Here is a 15,387-nt window from a genome sequence, read left to right on the forward strand (position 1 = left end):
AGTTTGTGTTAAACGTTCCCACATAAACAACATCCATATTTGTAGTAGGGGATAATTGTGGACTCTTGCTAATGTTACGGCTAAACAGTTGCTTCTCAGTAAGAATCAAGTTGTAGGCAAATTAATTTCAGGGACGGAAACTGTAGATAACTTGCCACTTTGAAGGGCTTAACTTTAAACACTTTCCCTGAATCCAAGAAGCAAGAACACATTCCAAAACACTTATTAATCCCACTGCTGACTTCAATGAAACTTTGAAGCATAATATTTTTATTTGTTATGGTTGCTAGGTAAGTATGTTGCTAAGCTATACACTCAGAAGCCTGGCTCCTATGATGTTTGTGTAATCTGACCGTGTATACTGTACTGAGGGATTTCTTTAGTCAAACGGGCCAAGTTTAGTTGTACTTCGAAGCTACAAAAAAGTGCCATTTTTTAGCTTCCCATGTGCTGACTATTTTTTCCTTGACAACACAAACACATGTACAGTAATTATAGGTAAACAAATGTTTGTTGGAGGGGCTTGGTCTTTACATTGTGCATGGAGGTTTCATCTCTTGACTTCCTTAAATGATACCGTGTTTCTCATATTATAAGACATGTCTTATATTCATTTTTTCCTCAAAAAAACACACACTATGGCTTATTTTCAAGGGATGTCTTATTTTTTTCCTCCTCCTCCTGCCGTGGCTGGCATTGCTGCTGCGCCTATCACTATGTCTTATTTTCGGGGTATGGCTTATATTCCTTGAATGCTTAAAAATCCTGCTATGGCTTATTTTATGGGTATGTCTTAAAATATGAGAAACAGGGGTAGTCACTTTGAGATGATTCTTTTCTGTATAAATAACACCAAGGTTGCAGGTTCAAGCCCTGTATGAGACAGCTCCATATTCCTGCATTGCAGAATCTTCTCCCCCCACTGAGTTGCGCAGAGAGTCCCAGGTGCAGCCAAACCCCGACCCTTTACTCCATCCACCTTGGTTCCTGCAATAATAGAGAACTGGTCTTCCTCCATTTCGGCCTCACTGCCCTCTCTCCAGAGGCACGTTATGAATCCGCACCAGCATCTTGGCTGCGGCGTTGCGCTTGGCCAGTTTTCTGGAGGTGCCGCTGCCTATTTCAATGAACCTTTCAACCCGGCAGGTCATGGTGAATTCTTTGCGGTGTGCAGGCCCTAACTCCTGAGTGACAGTGTATTCGGGGAGCCACCGGCCCTTCTGCACCACCAGCTCCTGCAAGGCACCAACCAGGTTGCACTCCGACTGCTGTGGTGATACTGGGGACTTCATGTCCATTGCGGAACTTATGGGAGACGCAACCAGCAGGGGTGTAGCAGGGGGGCGTAGGGGGCGCTGCCCCCGGGTTCCACTCAGGGGGGTGACACTCAGCGCCCCCCACCCCATGAGCCAGCGGCCAGCCACTGCCCGGTAAAAGTCTGCTCGGCGGCTGGCTGCCCACTCACTTGCTCAGTGCACGCTTTGCTTCTTCCTGCTCGGGCTGAGGCAAGGGGCGGGCCAGGGAGGGACGTCAGCGGCAGCTGCTGCCGCCCCTCCCTGGCCCGCCCCTCGCCCAGGAACAAGCAAAGTGCGCCAAACCGGTGAGCGAGCAAGCTGCAGAGCGAGGCACCGCTCTAGCGCCGGGATCCTCTGCTCGTGGTGTTGCGTCGTGGCTTAAGAAGTCCAGATACGCATCTTCAATAGAACAGTTCTTTATTTAACTCTGAGGGCAGGAAGGCTACATTTATAGGGACAGGGAACTAGCTAGAAAGGGATACATTTTGGAGGGAACAATATCAGGCAATCACAGTGCTGCCTTTTGGAGGGAACCAATAAGACAGAGGATCCAAATACAGCAGCTTAAATGAACCAATAGTAGCTGTACCTTCTGGAACCAAAAGGCAGCTACTTAACCCTAAAGCACATACAGACAATAGTAATGCAGATATAAAATCCTTTGACTCAATACACAACACGTGGCTCCTGCACGCGGCTGTAGTGGCTTCATTCCCGCAGCGGCTGCATCCCCTTATGGCACTCGGCTGCGTACGGTGCATGTGCCATATGCATACGCCGCTGCGCATGCATGGTGCGTGTTGACGCCCCGCCCCTGGGTGCACGCCCACGGTTGCGTCCCGGGTGCCGGAATGCCTTCATCCGCCCCTGGCAACCGGCAAGGTGGGTACAGGAGTGTTGACTGGAGTGATGGTCTGAGCCAAGGGCTCGAGAGAGTGTTGGAAAGGATCCTGAGGATAATCTCTGCAATGCAGGAATATGCAGCTGTCTCATACAGGGATTGAACCTGCAACCTTGGTGTTATTTATACAGAAAAGAATCATCTCAAAGTGGCAATCATTTAAGAAAGTCAAGAGAGGAAACCTCCGTGGACATGCACTGTGTTATCCAATAAATATTTCATTTGTATTTTGTTAGTTTATTTAATAAATCTCTAACAGTATATTCCCCAGTCAAACCTTTTCCTCTTACAAGTGCAAAACAAATAACAAAATTAACAGAAGACAATGTAAAGACTAAGCCCCTCCAACAAACATTTGTTTACCTATAATTACATGTGTTTTTCGTGTCAAGGAAAAAATAGTTGGCACATGGGAAGCTAATAAATGGCACTTTTTTGTAGCTTCGAAGTACAACTAAACTTGGCCCGTTCAACTAAAGAAATCCCTCAGTACAGTATACACGGTCAGATTACACAAACATTTTCCAGAGAAGGAAAAATGATAACTCTCTTAATTCTGATATCAAGCCTGGAAACTATGCCTTATGAGGAACGGCTTAGGGAGCTGGGTATGTTTAGCCTGGAGAAGAGAAGGTTAAGGGGTGATAGGATAGCCATGTTCAAATATATGAAAGGATGTCATATGGAGGAGGGAGAAAGATTGTTTTCTGCTGCTCCAGAGAAGCGGACACGGAGCAATGGATTCAAACTTCAAGAAAGAAGATTCCACCTAAACATTAGGAAGAACTTCCTGACAGTAAGAGCTGTTCGGCAGTGGAATTTGCTACCAAGGAGTGTGGTGGAGTCTCCTTCTTTGGAGGTCTTTAAGCAGAGGCTTGACAGCCATATGTCAAGAATGCTTTGATGGTGTTTCCTGCTTGGCAGGGGGTTGGACTGGATGGCCCTTGTGGTCTCTTCCAACTCTATGATTCTATGATTCTAAGTAGGTGCCTCCACTGCACCTGGTTAAAACCCCTTTGTTTGGTCAAGCCTATCCAGACACATAGGTATTGGTTTACTGTAATTTTAATCTTTTACTGTTAATTTTAATTATCTTTTAAATGTTTTCAGTTATTTAACTGTTTTTGTTGATAAGGAATCAAAGCAAGACGAGGTGAAGCTTGTTTAAATGCCTTATTAAGCGATGCCATCACTTTCTAATGTCTTATGATGACAAGGTAATGTTGTATGCTTGGTAGGATATGTTTTATGCAGAGAAACTAAAAAAGTTATAGCTTTAACTGACATTTTCAGAAGGTAAAATTAAAAATTTTCGGTTCTCTGAGAACAGTTTATGTGTGATTTTTTAAAATCAATTGTAGATATAACAAGCTAAATGTTGTCCAATCACAAAAAATAGAAGATTTTAATTCCTCACACCCCAAAACATATTTTTAAAAGCCCTCACTGAATAAATTTGCAAAAATTACACACCCTGCCATTGCTACAGTGAACCTGGGTGGAAGGTTTGTTGTCAATGTTCTAATTATTCAGATACCTGGTTTTGCGTGAATAAGTTTAGGTTGAACCCTCTTAAAAAGTTTTTTTTAAAAAACCATTCTTTATTCATCTACTTTAATTATATACTCTTATGGAACTACAGGTTATTACAATAATCGTGCCAATGTCCTTATCTGTTTACAATTTGTTTGTAAATATTCAATAAACCATTTACCGGTACATTCTTTTATAAACCATTTCCATTCTTGTATAAACAGTTTGTTATCTTGATTTCTTATTTTTCCGTTAAGTTTCGCCGTTTCTGCATAGTCCGTAAGTTTTTGTATCCATTCTTCTTTCGTTGGGACTTCTTTCCATTTTGGGGCAATAAAAAGTTTACTTTAATAGGGGGAAAAGATAAACTATGCAGGACGAAGAATAAATGATTTTAAAACCACCTAATTAATTAATGGCTCGGTTTTCCATTGTCAGTGTATATGTCCTGTTATAATAAATTCTCCTTCAACAATGTAACTGCTATTTAAACAAGCCATGCTCAGCCCATCCCAAGTTTCCCTGACTTTATTTCCTACATGAGTAGAGTGATGTTAACAGATCTGATCCAGCCGTAGTTTTTTAAACACCATTTATTTTTAAACACCATTTATTTCAGTGGGGGACAGTTAGGCCGCAATCCTATACCCACGTACCTGGGAACACCGTAGAGCAGGCATGCCCAACTTGTGGCCCTCCAGATGTTTTGGACTACAATTCCCACCACCCCTGACCACTGGTCCTGTTAGCTAGGGATCATGGGCAAGAGAGACCCAGAACCAAGAAGAAACATCTTTTTTAAGGGTTTGCATTTTGGCGTGGAGAAGAAGCACATCCCCTCTACAAACAGAAATCACATCACACATAAGGTGGGGTTATCATAACAAACAAACGTGCAGAATCCCAGCGCTTGACGCTGCTGTTATTTCATGAACAACACAGATAATCATGGGATTATTAGGTAACAATATGGCACCAGCAGGCCTCAAACCAAAGGTGATCTTGCAGGGTTGAGAATAAAAATATGAGTATTTCCTATGAAGAAAGAAATCCTTCCAGGAAACAACATCGCCCGACAATGGATTCCATATGTACAAATAAAAACCTGAAGTTTAGCATGGGGCTGTGCAGGATCCAAAACCGTTCTCAGCTGCCACAGGAGCATATTCTCTGCGGTCAGCCGTGTGACTTCAACGAGCTTGACACTAATGACTTTTCAGTGTTTCTTGGAGATCGCCCACACTTGAAGGCTTAAGGACTGTTCTGAAGCCAGCTGAACTCAAGGCAACATTTCCATCTAATGGTAGATCGTGTCCTAGTAGTGTAAACTTTATTAAGGCACTGGGATCAGATTATCAGACTATCCAGGGACTCACAGTCACCACTCGCTAGCGAATGAGCCTCTCTGCTTGCCGTTATGTAATGCTGTGTGCGTTTCACTTTGGCTGGTAAGCTCCCGTTTTTATGTAACTCATCCCAGATCAACTGATTTCCTTCAGAGTCCTAGAGCTTATTCTCCACCAGTATAGGTGGATAGAAGAACTTGGTTGAAATTAACCTAGAATCATAGAATCATAGAGTTGGAAGAGACCACAAGGGCCATCCAGTCCAACCCCCTGCCAAGCAGGAAACACCATCAAAGCATTCTTGACATATGCCTGTCAAGGCTCTGCTTAAAGACCTCCAAAGAAGGAGACTCCACCAAACTCCTTGGCAGCAAATCCCACTGCCGAACAGCTCTTACTGTCAGGAAGTTCTTCCTAATGTTTAGGTGGAATCTTCTTTCTTGAAGTTTGAATCCATTGCTCCGTGTCCGCTTCTCTGGAGCAGCAGAAAACATCTTTCTCCTTCCTCCATATGACATCCTTTCATATATTTGAACATGGCTATCATATCACCCCTTAACCTTCTCTTCTCTAGGCTAAAGGTTTTTGTTGTTTAGTTGTTTAGTCGTGTCTGACTCTTCGTGACCCCATGGACCAGAGCACGCCAGGCACTCCTGTCTTCCACTGCCTCTAGCAGTTTGGTCAAACTCATGTTCGTAGCTTCGAGAACACTGTCCAACCATCTGCTCCCCTGTCGTCCCCTTGTACCCTCCATCTTTCCCAACATCAGAGTCTTTTCCAAGGATTCTTCTCTTCTCATGAGGTGGCCAAAGTATTGGAGCCTCAGCTTCAGGATCTGTCCTTCCATTGAGAGCACAGGGCTGATTAGTTGTGCACAACAATGCAATTTTGTGCAATTAGTACAGGCAACTCCCCAGTTACATGCTGGAATGTAACCTATGGTACAAAGGTAAGCGTCAGTTCCATTGTTCCAGCCATGTTTGCCTCTGACCTCACTCACCACCAGCATGGAGACCCCAGACTGCAAAAGGTCCCCCCCCCCCGATTTATTTCATTCAGTTCAGTATCCTACAGTGCCAGTTATTTTATATAAGCTCAAGTTTATCAGGACTCCCATCACTTGAAAACTGTATATGCCATGCTATTTGGCTTAGGTTGCTCAAAGATGGATCGGGGAGGAGGCTAAGCCCATTTTCCAGCTGCTTGCTAGCACACATATGGAAGTCATTCGTACCGAAGCCTCATCATTGGAAGGCACAGATGAGCCCTTGCTAAAACTGAGTGCTAGAGGAATTATATAATGGATCCATCACCAAGCAGACCATCTCAGGGCATGATTTATGCCTTTGTATTTTTCCAGGAGTTATTTTTGTTTTCATTTTATACATGCTCGCACAAGTAGTGTTTCCTCTCTAAGGGCTATTGCTTTATTTGCGACTGCCTTTCTTACGCACAGACGGAATGATGCATTAGGCTTTTGCTTTTCGATAAAAAGAGATTGGACAACGTGCAGAGCTGAGTAGACCACCAGTCTCCAAAGTGCTGGCATCAACTTCCGGTAGTTCTTTAAAAGTATGAATTAGGGTGGGTTTTTTTTTGTCCTAGGTGAGTGTCATCACTAATTCCTGGCAGGCGACCCATTTCTTTCCCCTCCAGATTGTGCTTCAGCTGTAGGGAGGCAGTATTTCATCAGCATTTTCGATAGTATTTTGAAAATATGGTGCGTACGTTTCCCCCCTCACAGCTACCTCACCCTGGCAAACTCATGGAGAGTAAGGCTTCCAATGGCTACCAGCCAGAAACATTCTTGCTTTCAAATACCAGTTGCCTGAAACCACGGGAAGAGAGAATGCTCTTGAGCGTGAACCCTGCTTGCGGGTTTCCCCCAGGCATCTGATCTGGGTGGTCACAGTGAGAACAGAATGCTGGATTAAGTGGGCTACTGGCCTCATCCAGCAGGCTGTTCTCATGTCATTGTTGTTGTTGTGATTGTTGCATGACCAAGGGTTGCTCCAAGTATTCATGGCAACTAGCGGATAGTGTTGGTGCTGCACTACTAAGCATATTTTCCATTGCACCTGAATGTTTCTACGTTTGTTCTACATCACAGGCTATTTTACCCATAAAACCATGACTGTTTATCATAAAATGTTCAATGTGTGGTGTGAAAGTGGCTCCAGTTGTAGCAGAAGGCCTCTAAAAGGTTAACTCATTACTTTTATAGCTTCCTTCCTTCCATAGGAGCCAACTCCCAGGGGCCGAGGTCCCTTTGCCCCCACTCAATAAAATATTTGAGGGGGCTGCTCCCCCAATATTTTATTTAAGTTGGCACCCCTCCTTCCTTCCTTCCTTCCTTCCTTCCTTCCTTCCTTCCTTCCTTCCTTCCTTCCTTCCTCATAATCAACACTAGCAAAAAGATAATCTATTATTGCTCACACCAAGTTATCCACTTTAACATTACTTGAATCTGGGAATCCTGGGCTACTGTGCTTGCATACTTTTAGAGATTAAAAGAAAAAAAACTAAAATAAACAACATTGAAGGATTTGGACTGAAACCAAGCTGATGTTGCTCTTTTGCGATTTCTTTTCCCTCCCTTTGCCTGCGTAGTGTTTTTACTGGATCAGTACATGAGCCCACAACAGAAAACCTCAGAGGAGAACAAGACTGTTTCACAGTTCACTTTGCAGAAGCCAGCTCGATTGCTTGTTTGGTTTTCTTTAACTCAATTTCCCAGTGCAGGTTTTACAAGAGATCTTAGGCTGCAATCCTATATACCAGGTACGGAGAGCTTTTTTTTTCCAACCTGAGGGCCACATTCAATTCTGGAATGGACTACTTGAGGGTGGTTAAGGCCTCTCCTTCCTTGGAGGTTTTTAAGTAGAGGTTGGATGGCCACCTGTCATGGATGCTTTAGCTGAGATTCCTGCATTGCAGGGGGTTGGACTAGATCACCCTCGGGGTCCCTTCCTACAGTTCCACGATTCTACGATTCTATTTCCACAACAAGTAAACTGCCTTCAGGGGATGCACATAGGAAATGTGTGTGTGCACGCACGCACACACACACACACACACACTGATTGCACAAAAAGCATGATTCTGCAGAACTGCCTGGAGCCACATAAAAGATTATAGAAATCAACTGCCTTGTAGTTATTGAAACAATAAACCTCTGCCAGTTCTCGCTGTTATTCAAATGTCTGCATTTAGGAAGTACAGCGAAAAAGATTTCTCTATTTATTTATTTGTTTTGCTTCAGGCGAACATGTTCCCTGCTTTTTCTTGGAATAATTAATCCGCAGAGTACATCAATAAAAGGAAAAGCAGGTTCAAGCAGCAGTGGATCATTGATGGGCCAATGCCACAGGGCCTGGCGAAAGGTTCAGCAGTGCCTCTTTTGTTGCCCTCGGATGTTCAAGCCAAAAAAAAGAGGGGGTGGCTTTCATGCAAGCATGCAAAGTAGCCTGTAATATCAACACCTGACGAAGCGATCCGATCTTAAATACCACAAACCAAGTTGCAGTGCTAAATAAGAGACAACATTCAAGCTTTCTTATGGAAAATGGAAGCTGCCATTTACCTGTTTCACCTGTTTGCTCAAGCATCCCAGTACAATGATTTTGCAAAGCTACTGGTGAGAGAGAATTTTGGTTCGGGTTGCATCTATAGGCAAGCCAACCTAATTTCCACGTTCCAAAACAGGGCAAGAACTGAAGCACAGTCCAGCATCCTGTTCTCACAAAGGCAGTAGCGTAGCAAGGGGGGCGGGGTGGGAGGCCGCCCCGGGCTCCACTCTGGGTGGGGGCTCCACTTGGGGCGCCCCTCCCCTTCACCTGTGCACGCCGTACGGACATACACGGTCCGTGCCGGCTACCCTGCGAGTGGCAGCCCGTTACGGGCCGCCGTGCGCCAGCAGCAGCGCATACTGACTGTGCATGTGCAGCATCCCGGCATGTATGGAGTGCACACACACTGGGATGCTACACATGTGCAGTCAGTACACGCTGCTGCTGGTGCACGGCAGCCCCGCGGGCCACTGTGTGCGAACAGCAGCCGGGCTGGCACTGCTGCTCCCATGGCAACCTTACGAGTGGCAACTCGTAAGGCTGCCGCGTGCAAAAAGCAGCACAGACGGGGCAGCCTTATGAGCGCTGTTTGCGCGCGGCAGCCTTACGAATTGCCGCTTGCTCAGCGGATTGTAAGGTTGCCGCGGGAGCAGCAGCGCCAGCCCGGGCGGACTGCGCATGCGCCGTTCGTCTTGACGCGTGCACCGTGATGTCACGACGCCCCACCCCCAGGGGGCGCCTCCGCATTTGTCGCCCTGGGCAGCCAAGCGGCAAGGTTCGCCACTGCACAAAGGCCAACCAGATGCTTGTAGGAAAATGGCAAAGAGGACCCGAGCACAAAGCACTCTCTTCCCACCTGGAGAACTTCTCTAGAAAAAGAGTTCACCATAAACGCATCCCTTGTTCTTTTATAATGGCAATGGCCGCCTACTTGAGAGGTGTCAGAACTAAGTTCTGGTGAGTTCTGGCTGAAAAAAGCCCTGATATTAGGTATACTTGCATACACAAAGGTATATATTACAAAAAATTCTCACTAAAATGCTAGGGGTTTTTTTAAAAAAAAAAAATCACAAAGTGATGTGGAAATATGGAGAATTGAATTCAGGATTGGAAAAAATGAGAAAGCGAGAGAACTCAAATTTGACAGATTAACTCAGCGTTTCTCAACGGCTGTTCCGCGGCACACTACTATGCCGCGAGACGCTGGCTGGTGTGCCGCGACGTGAGGCAACGAGAAGGGCGATTTGCAGCCGCCAATAGGCAGCGCTGACCCGCCAGAAAGGAAGCCGGCCAGGTCAGTCTGGAGGGCGCGGGGGCGCGAAGGGTGTTTCTCCGTCATCTCCTCGCGCTCGCTCATGGCCGCACGCCTGGGCTGAGGGGCCGGGCTTGGAAGCGGGAACATCGAGGGACGGGGCGGATCTCTCCGCCGCCGGACACAAAGCGCCGCCGACGCCGCTGCTTTCCGCAATCCTGGGAGAAGGAGGAGGAGGAGGAGGCGGCGGCGGAGGCTGCCCCTCGGGTCTCTCTCTCCGGCCCTTCCTCTCTCCCTCCTTGCGTATGAGTCAGGTATTTCCCACTTTGAGTCTGGCAGCGTCTGTCTCTGTGGTCTTAGATGAACCTCTTTCACATCACCTGCTATCTGACCCCTTTTCAACTGGAGAAATCAGGGACAGAAGCTGCTGCTATTGTTGGACAATTGGGAGTCTGAAATCCTTGTTGATTCAGTTCAAATCACTACCGGTAGGTCAGGCATGTCCAAAGTTCGTTTCAGGGGCCTATTTAATCCGGCCCCCGTGGCAGTATACAGTATGTCCTTGGGTTAAACCGCAAAAAAAGCTCAACAACTTTGGGGTAAAATTGTAAAAAAAAAAGCTCAACAACTTCAGTCGGCCCTAACGCATGTTCACTTCCGGCCCTCTTTGAAAAAAGTTTGGGCACCCCTGCACTAGGCGATCTGCCTTTTGATTACCCTTGCAATGTCCTGTCCCAGACACAGACACTGCATGTGATTGGGCATTCCGTGCATGAAGAATATTAAAGACTACTAAGGCAAGGGAAAACCAATCTTAAAGGTTCTGTAAGCGTTTAAAATTCCACCAGGTGAAAAAAATGCATTAGATTAACACTTTGCCCTGTGTTTTGTTTTCATATGCATACTCTTGGACCCAACAGCTCAGATGTTAAGTCTGTCTTGTCAAAGGTGGAGGCTATTTTTATGACACTGGGACATAAATGGAACTTTCAGCCGCACATGAGCACACTTGCAATTCCATCGCTACCCCTGCGTCAACAACATTCAACCTCAAATATATCGCCTGGGGAATTCTAGCTAATGTAAACTTCCTTATGCAACCGAAGTCAGGTAAGATCGACTGAATAAACACAAGTCTGCCTTATTTAAGCCAAATGCATATAAAACAGCCTTTGCAGTGTATTAAAGGGGGAGGGCCGCAGCGCATGTGAAATATACTCGGAGTGAATTTCATGCTCTTTATTCAGCTCATAGTCATCGAGGAGAAGAATGGCTCTTTTCCCAAAACCATCTGCTTATATACATTATTTACACAATGGGCCTTGCGTGATTGGCTACTTCAGGGCTACACCTGTGGGCCAATCAGGTTGTGGATTGAGTTCTGCCTGCAGCCTGATTGGCTGCTCCTACAGGCCAATCAGGTTGCAGATTCACTTCTGCCAGCCGCCTGATTGGCTGCTCCTGCAGGCCAATCAGGTTGTGGATTCACTTCCACCTGGAGTTGGATTGGGTAGCTCCTGCGGACCAATCAGACTGCTGATTCTGAATCCTATTGTTCTAGGATTCAGCTCAGTACATAACAGCATAACTCTCTATTGTCCTGGAGACTGAATGTCTACCCTTGTAATAGCAATAGGCAGTTTCATTCTTCATTTCAGGTGAAAGAAAATGTGATGTCACTGAAAGATGCAAAGGTACAGACACCCTGCAATGTTGGAGCAAATTGTCTCCTGTAAGGAAGTGGTACCCAGCAATGAAACTTCTCGCTTGCATAGTGGGCCAGAAAGCAGAGTGGGTGGTATATCTGGACTTGTTTTTGTTTGTTTGTTTGTTTCTTGATAATAATGTAAGATTCACTTCATACCAACACACATAAGATATAAACACAAACAGGAGCAAACGTAAGAATACAAAAATATCAGAAATGACAAATGGGGCCACCTATCAACTCTCTTGGTTTGTTAGCGAAATTGGAAGATGTGAGGAGATAGATGCCTTTTAGTAGAAACATCAAGAAGTCCATTATTTCCCACATTGGCAGCTCCAAAGAGTCCCGAAGGACAGTTGTACTGGTATAAAAGACAAAATCTGACCACACAGCATGAAAACGGTCTAGATTTAAGCCTTTGGAAACATATATACAGTGGTACCTCGGGTTACAGACGCTTCAGGTTACAAACTCCGCTAACCAGGAAGTGGTTGCTCCAGGTTAAGAACTTTGCCCCAGGATAAGAACGGAAATCGCGCACCAGCAATGCAGCGGCCGCAGGAGGCCCCATTAGCGAAAGCGCGCCTCAGGTTAAGAACCGTTTCAGGTTAAGAACGGACCTCCAGAACGAATTAAGTTCTTAACCTGAGGTACCACTGTATTGAGTTATCTTTTCTGCAATCACCAAGCTCCATATAGTTTTAATATACATAGATATTTGCAGACCCCTGCAAAATCTTCCATTTTTGTGTGTGCTGTGAATATTCTAGCTGCTGCCAACAGCCGTATTACCAGTTCTTTAGATTGTAGTCTTTGAGTATGACCATCCCATATATTTAGAAGCGAACACTGTGGGGTCATTTGTAACATAGCATATAAGGTAGTAGGGGGAGCGGGGGATAGGTAACAACATATTGATAATCTTTGGCCAGTTCCTTGGCAAAATATCTGCACTTTGTGTTTATATCTTGAGTATTGCCAGGATCAGCACCAGCAGAGTCCCTTGGTCTGTGTGCTGGAACACCAAATGGTAAGGCATTTGGAATTGTACGGTAGAAGAAGAAGTGGGGTTGATGCTCTTCCAAACCCCAGCATACGGCTACTCCTCGGGAATCCCATTATTTCTTTGGGTCTTGGGCTGGCTAGAAATACTGTCCAGGCTTGAATTTCGGGCTGAGCAACACTCCACCTAGTACTGAGCTCAAGCAATGGCTGTTTGCTCTTCAACCTGGTCTACAGCCATCATGATGGAAGGCAGGATTGGGGAACCATTTTCAGCATAAGGGTCACCTGAATCCCTTAACCAAAAGAATGCCCAGGGTCAGAGCCCACTCAAAGCGCCAATAAATAGGACCAGCACCACATTCAGCACCAAGGAGAGCAACAGGTAACCACAGACGTTGTTACAAAGCCCAATGACAACTGTAGTGATTCTCATTCTCCCTCCTGTTGGAATGATCTTGTAGGGGCAGTGCCCTGATTTCTAGCCTCACATGCTAATGCTAATGCCACTTCATAGGTGCCGCCAGATCAAGCAGAAGTTCCTTTAAATGTGAGGGATCTTGAGTGTTGGTAAATTCCTAGGGAATAGAGCTCAGGCTCCATGGATAGAGCTCATTGGTCATGGGTAAAGGACCCTGTCTCCTCTTGCGGGGAAAGTGATGAAGTTCTGAAACACTTCTACCCCAAATGGAACCAGAGGAGGCATTGTTTTCATTCCTCCTGCATTTTTGTTCTGATGTATAGTTCTTCCATATACAGGCTCCAAGAAGCAGCTTGTGAACATGGTCTTCTCCTTGTCCTTCTCATTCCAAATACGTGATCTGTGCTAATCAATAGAAAGAAGCAGAGAGAAAGAAAAGGAAGTGTCTGGATTCCGCCCTATTTCTTAGGGTAGGGGTTCCCAACAAAATTTTCTTGAGGACCCCTCATCGAGCCGCTATTGTGACAAGGACCCCCATTAATTCCTAATCCTAAATCTAATTCCTAATTAATTTTTCCAGTAAGCTTAACACTGATCTTGGAAGGGTTAGGTTCAAGGGACGCCGGCGATTTAGGTTCAATGGACACTGACAAGATCGGTTCGAGAGTCACTGACTTACTTGCTTGAACATCAAATGCATTATCTTCCTCTTCATATGTTGGCCTTTGTCGTTTTAACGAACCACTTTTTAACCAACGGTCCATTTTTAACTATGTGAACTGTAGCTTCCGCGAAAAACAACGCTTTGTTTACAAACACTACTGTTTTGCAAAGAGGCAGCGCACGCCAGGGAGGAGGGAGGGGAATGGAGAAGACAGGGTACCTGCGCGGTAGCGCACAAATGAAGCTGGCGCGCACAAAGCATCTTGGGGAGGTGAGCGTTAGTAGAATGCGCGCGCTGCCTCTTTGCAAAACAGACTCTGCGCTAGACTCTGCTCATGCAGGAAGCGGCCAAAACAAAAAATCTGTTATCATACAAAATATATTTAATATATTTTTTATTCTAATAGCATCTTGCGGACCCCTCTGGCATAGCTCGCGGACCCCTGGGGGTCCCCGGACCACCTGTTGGGAACCACTGTCTTAGGGGATCATCTGTTAGCAGAGAATACACTGCTGATGGTTCAGAGGTGCATGTGCATTGCAGAACCCTCACAATGTGCCCACAGGTTCTTAACGGACCTCTCTTCTCCATCCCACACTAGCATACTTACCTACCTCACCCTTTGGCATAAACATAACTCAGTACCATAGGTGTCGTTGTTGTTGTTTAGTCGTTTAGTCGTGTCCGACTCTTCGTGACCCCATGGACCATAGCACGCCAGGCACTCCTGTCTTGCACTGCCTCCCGCAATTTGGTCAAACTCATGTTCGTAGCTTCGAGAACACTGTCCAACCATCTTGTCCTCTGTCGTCCCCTTCTCCTAGTGCCCTCAATCTTTCCCAACATCAGGGTCTTTTCCAAGGATTCTTCTCTTCTCATGAGGTGGCCAAAGTATTGGAGCCTCAGCTTCACGATCTGTCCTTCCAGGGAGCACTCAGGGCTGATTTCCTTAAGAATGGATAGGTTTGATCTTCTTGCAGTCCATGGGACTCTCAAGAGTCTCCTCCAGCACCATAATTCAAAAGCATCAATTCTTCGGCGATCAGCCTTCTTTATGGTCCAGCTCTCACTTCCATACATCACTACTGGGAAAACCATAGCTTTAACTATACGGACCTTTGTCGGCAAGGTGATGTCTCTGCTTTTTAAGATGCTGTCTAGGTTTGTCATTGCTTTTCTCCCAAGAAGCAGGCGTCTTTTAATTTCATGACTGCTGTCACCATCTGCAGTGATCAAGGAGCCCAAGAAAGTAAAATCTCTCACTGCCTCCATTTCTTCCCCTTCTATTTGCCAGGAGGTGATGGGACCAGTGGCCATGATCTTGACCTTCATGGATCAATGCCTTGTCGTGGCGAAGGGGCTTGAATAACTCAGAGAAGCTATGAGCTATGCCATGCAGGACCACCCAAGATGGACAGGTCATAGTGGAGAGTTTTGACTAAACGTGATCCACCTGGAGAAGGAACTGGCAAGCCACTCCAGTAACCCTGCCAAGAAAACTCCATGGACAAAGACCATAGGTGTCATCTCGCGCCAAAGATTGTGGGTGCTCACAACGAAGGGTTTCAACTTTGCCCGTTGATTTCGTAGAGGCCCAGCCCCACAAATGAAGCACCCATGGCCCCCTAGGTGTAGAAGATTGCTTTTCTCCATAGCTTGCCCTTGCTGGGTCAAGACAAATGTATCTTTCTGGTGG

General features: G+C 45.8%; 1 long non-coding RNA gene across 1 annotated transcript; it reads left to right on the top strand.

Annotated features, from left to right (window-relative positions):
- Positions 1-10,001: 10,001 nt before the first annotated feature.
- On the top strand, positions 10,002-15,120 carry LOC132591835 (uncharacterized). The gene is made up of 3 exons (XR_009557249.1): positions 10,002-10,384; positions 10,817-11,006; positions 14,986-15,120. It is a non-coding gene; the product is annotated as an uncharacterized LOC132591835 (long non-coding RNA).
- The last annotated feature ends 267 nt before the right edge of the window (positions 15,121-15,387 follow it).

The sequence above is a fragment of the Zootoca vivipara genome, chromosome 3 (genome assembly GCF_963506605.1).
Source record: "Zootoca vivipara chromosome 3, rZooViv1.1, whole genome shotgun sequence".
In the NCBI taxonomy this organism is placed as follows: Eukaryota; Metazoa; Chordata; class Lepidosauria; order Squamata; family Lacertidae; genus Zootoca; species Zootoca vivipara.